Source organism: Palaemon carinicauda, chromosome 34, assembly GCF_036898095.1.
Source record: "Palaemon carinicauda isolate YSFRI2023 chromosome 34, ASM3689809v2, whole genome shotgun sequence".
Classification (NCBI taxonomy): domain Eukaryota; kingdom Metazoa; phylum Arthropoda; class Malacostraca; order Decapoda; family Palaemonidae; genus Palaemon; species Palaemon carinicauda.
This window is the reverse complement of record NC_090758.1, coordinates 71,281,155-71,285,107: the sequence shown is the minus strand read 5'-3', so window position 1 is coordinate 71,285,107 and position 3,953 is coordinate 71,281,155.

Below are 3,953 nucleotides of genomic sequence, written 5' to 3'. Positions count from 1 at the left end.
GTCGTCAGGGGAGGTAGAGATGTTATGAACGGGACGCGATATCCTAGACTTATCACGGAGGTTGTCCAGGAATCGGCCCCGAGTTGTTTCCACCTGTTTGAGCAACTTTGTAGGCATCGCCCCACTGGTAGAAATGCAGGGAGACTGCCTATCCTAGCGTTTGCGGCCTCGGCTGCTCCCTCTAAGATTTTTGCCTCCCCTGGAGGACTTTTTGCCTTTCCTTTCTTTGACAGGAAAGGGCTTAGACACCATTGTCTTCACTGCTGTTGTCGTCATAGTGGTCTTGGCTGGACGGGACTGCTGTGGTGCTGGAGGCTTATAGGGCTTGGATGTTAAAGCCCTATGAAGGAGGGAGTCTTGATGAGACTTCCTCCACCTCTCAGCGGCATGTTCCACATCCTTAGGTTCGAAAAGATCAGACCCCTCCATGGAGGAATGTCTGAGCCTATTGATCTCGGCGCTAGGGATCTTCTGATGGAATCTCTCAGCTACTGCATCCCGACATTTCAGGATGGTATTTGCCCACAAGTTTGAGACTAGGAGGGCCAGAAACTTGATCGTGCGAGTACCTGAGAGAAGGAAGGTTTCCATAGATTTCCTGGTACGTTCCTTAGAGAAATCCTCAGAACATATCAGGATACCTAAGGTCCCCAACCAGATATCGAGCCACAAAGTAGCTTGCGTAGCGCACTTCACGACCTTCTCCTGATTGAGGATCTCTGCTGCTGAGAACGAGACCTGCCGGTTGGAAAGTCTCTCAAGAGGGACTCCCCTGGTTAGCTCTTCCAGCGAGTGGTGAAGTGGAAGAGCTAGACAAGGCTCCTCTAGGATCTCGAAGTACCTCCTCTGCTGTACGCGAGGAGGTGGGAGGAGCTTGTTGGTGGTACCGAAACGGTTGGAGGAAGACATCTCGGAGAGCTGTTGGGAGATCTTGTCCCTGGTAATCTTTACCCCTTGAGAAAAGGGCGGGGCTGCACTGGTCTTAGAGGGGTTTTGAGTAACAAAGACGCAGTCTAAGACCGTATCTTTGCCCTCTCAAGGAGGGATCTCTGGGTCGGAAAACCCGTTGAGAGCCCTCATTAGAGTCAGAACTTGCCAAAACGCGTGTTCTGACTCTTGCGGGTCTCCTCCTGTTGTAGGACTTGCAGCGAAGTCTCCTTCTGTCCCCGAAGGCTCTTCTTGGGGAGAATCGCGGACATTCCCTGAGTGGCTAGCTGCTCCATCCTAGCCCTAGTGGAGGACTTAGGCAATGTTTTGGAGTCTTTGGATTCCTTCCTGGGAAGGATGTAAGACTCCAACATTGTAGAGGGTGGCATGTTCCTTCCAATCCCTGACTGTGTGGAACTCTCGGCGCGAAGAGAGGTTTCCTCCATTGGTGCGATGGGGGAAGTCTCTCTTCGCGTGATTCTCTTGGAGATGGGACATCTTCGTCTGAAAGGGATGGAGAGGCAGTCCGAGGAATAGGAGGAATTTGCCTCGAAGGTCTGCGTGGAGTCAGCTTCGTCCTCGGGGAAGTGACCGCGTCTAGAACTCCTCTTTTCCTCTTCAGTGGGGTAAGGGCAGCCATGGTTCCATGTCCCAATTCAGAGAGCACAGGCTTGAAAGCCTGAGTTACGGCTCTGATCAGGGCACCTAACCAGGGCTGTTGGCTGACAGACGCACTGTCAGACATAACCTTTGAAGGGGAAGGGACTGAAGGATCCCTGGGAGGAGTCACTGGAATAGGTGGGTTTGCCTGTGGTAGCTTTGGGATCCTGAACCCCCTTTGGGAGTTTCCCTTTTCCCACAATGCGCAGTGTTATGCTTTGCGGGGAGGGAAACGAGGCAATGGCGACCTTTGCCGGATGTTGTTCCATGTGATGCGTAAGCTCACGCGCGGGAGAATATTGAGGCGCGCGCGAGGGAGAATATTGAGGCGCGCGCGAGGGAGATTATTGAGGCGCGCGCGAGGGAGAATATTGAGGCGCGTACGAGGGAGAATATTGAGGCGCGCGCGAGGGAGAATATTGAGGCGCGCGCGAGGGAGAATATTGAGGCGCGCGCGAGGGAGAATATTGAGGCTCGCGCGCTGGAGAATATTGGCGCTCGCGCGCGGGAGAATATTGGCGCTCGCGCGCGGGAGAATATTGGCGCTCGCGCGAGGGAGAATAATGGCGCTCGCGCGAGGGAGAATAATGGCGCTCGCGCGAGGGAGAATAATGGCGCTCGCGCGAGGGAGAATAATGGCGCTCGCGCGAGGGAGAATATTGAGGCTCGCGCGAGGGAGAATATTGAGGCTCGCGCGAGGGAGAATATTGAGGCTCGCGCGAGGGAGAATATTGAGGCTCGCGCGAGGGAGAATATTGAGGCTCGCGCGAGGGAGAATATTGAGGCTCGCGCGAGGGAGAATATTGAGGCTCGCGCGAGGGAGAATATTGAGGCTCACGCGCGGGAGACTGATGGCGTGCTCGCGGGAGAGTATTCACGCAGGCGCGCAGGAGAATCACGATGTGCGCACGAGCGAGCGGGAGTGTTCGCATGCACCTGCTAAAGGCTTGGGGCGCCCGCGCGCAGGAGAATGTCCCCTAGCGCGCGGGCGCGCAGTTGATTCATGCTGGGCACGCAGGAGCGCGGGAGAATGTTGGCACGCATCCCTAGATGAGGTTTGGCGAGCGTGCGCATGGTGCGTGCGTATACCCTTGCGGATGCGTGCAGGAGAAGGCTGGCACGTTGGTAAGGGATGGCGCACGGGTGAAGGTAGCATGGCTGACTCATCTGTAGGCCTGCTATCTGGAGAAGGTTGGTGGGCAGGTTTTACCTGGCGCGTAGGAGAGTATGATATAGGGCGCATATGTGCACATACAGGAGCATATTGGCCCGCGGGAGAGAGCTGACGCGCAGGTAATTTGCGCGCAGGAGAACATTGGCGCACACGTGTGTTGGCGCGTAGGAGATCGTTACCGCGTAAGCGTAGGGCGTGTGGGCGCAGTGTGCGCAGGGTGCGCAGGAGATCGTTGGCACATGGGCGCATGGCGTGTGGTGGAGCTGTGTTCTTGTTGGCGCGGATGCGCATGTTGGCGCATACGCACTTGATGATGCCCTGTCTTAGGGTGAGAAGGATGATCAGCGTGCAGTAGTGATGGGGCCTAACGAGCAACTGATGAGTGCTTGTCAGGTTTCGTGGCGCTTAGACTGTTGGCGCGCAATGGCACGCTCAGGTGGAGCCTTGTTAGGTCCATGCAGGAACGGCGACGGCAGGTGGGCAGGTCTATCGGGTGGAAGGTTGACGTTTCCTCTAAAAGGACGACCTTCACCAGAGTTCGCGAACGATCTGCAGAAAGGTCCAGGACCAATGCAGGTGTAGTGATGGATGATTGGTCTAGAGGCTCCTCTGTGGGGACTGCATAGAAGACGTTGAACCAAAGAGGCGACTCCTCACCGCAGGTGAAGGATGGCCTCTATGGCGAAGATGAAGGCGAGCCTTCCGACGGATGCGCCCTCTGGGGGCAGTTGGATCAGCAAGCTGACCTTCATCAGTCCTCCGAAGAGGAGCCTCTGTAAGTGAACTTCCCCGAAGGGAGAGAAACACTAGCAGGAGAGACTGACGATGGACTTAAATTCCCCCTCGCAGGTTGATCAGGAACGGGGGAAACTAAGTCATCAGCTACCGTAGAGTTTGGAGTGGAAGAGGAAATGGGTGAAACCCCCATTGGATACCTCCAACACCACAACGTCAACAAGAGAGAGAGGATCAACCTCTGACGGTGACGAAGATTGCTTGACAGCAGCACCCAATCGGATGTAGTTAAGCAACACCTCCTTGGAGGGCAAACCTGTAAGCCCCAAGGAGGACCAAAGCTGAAAAAGGGAGGTTAGTGACATGTCCTCCCCCGGGGGGAGAGGTGGAGCTGCTTCGCTAGGGGAAGCAACATCATCTCTCGAGATCCAAGGTTGATTAGCAATGAATCGGACTA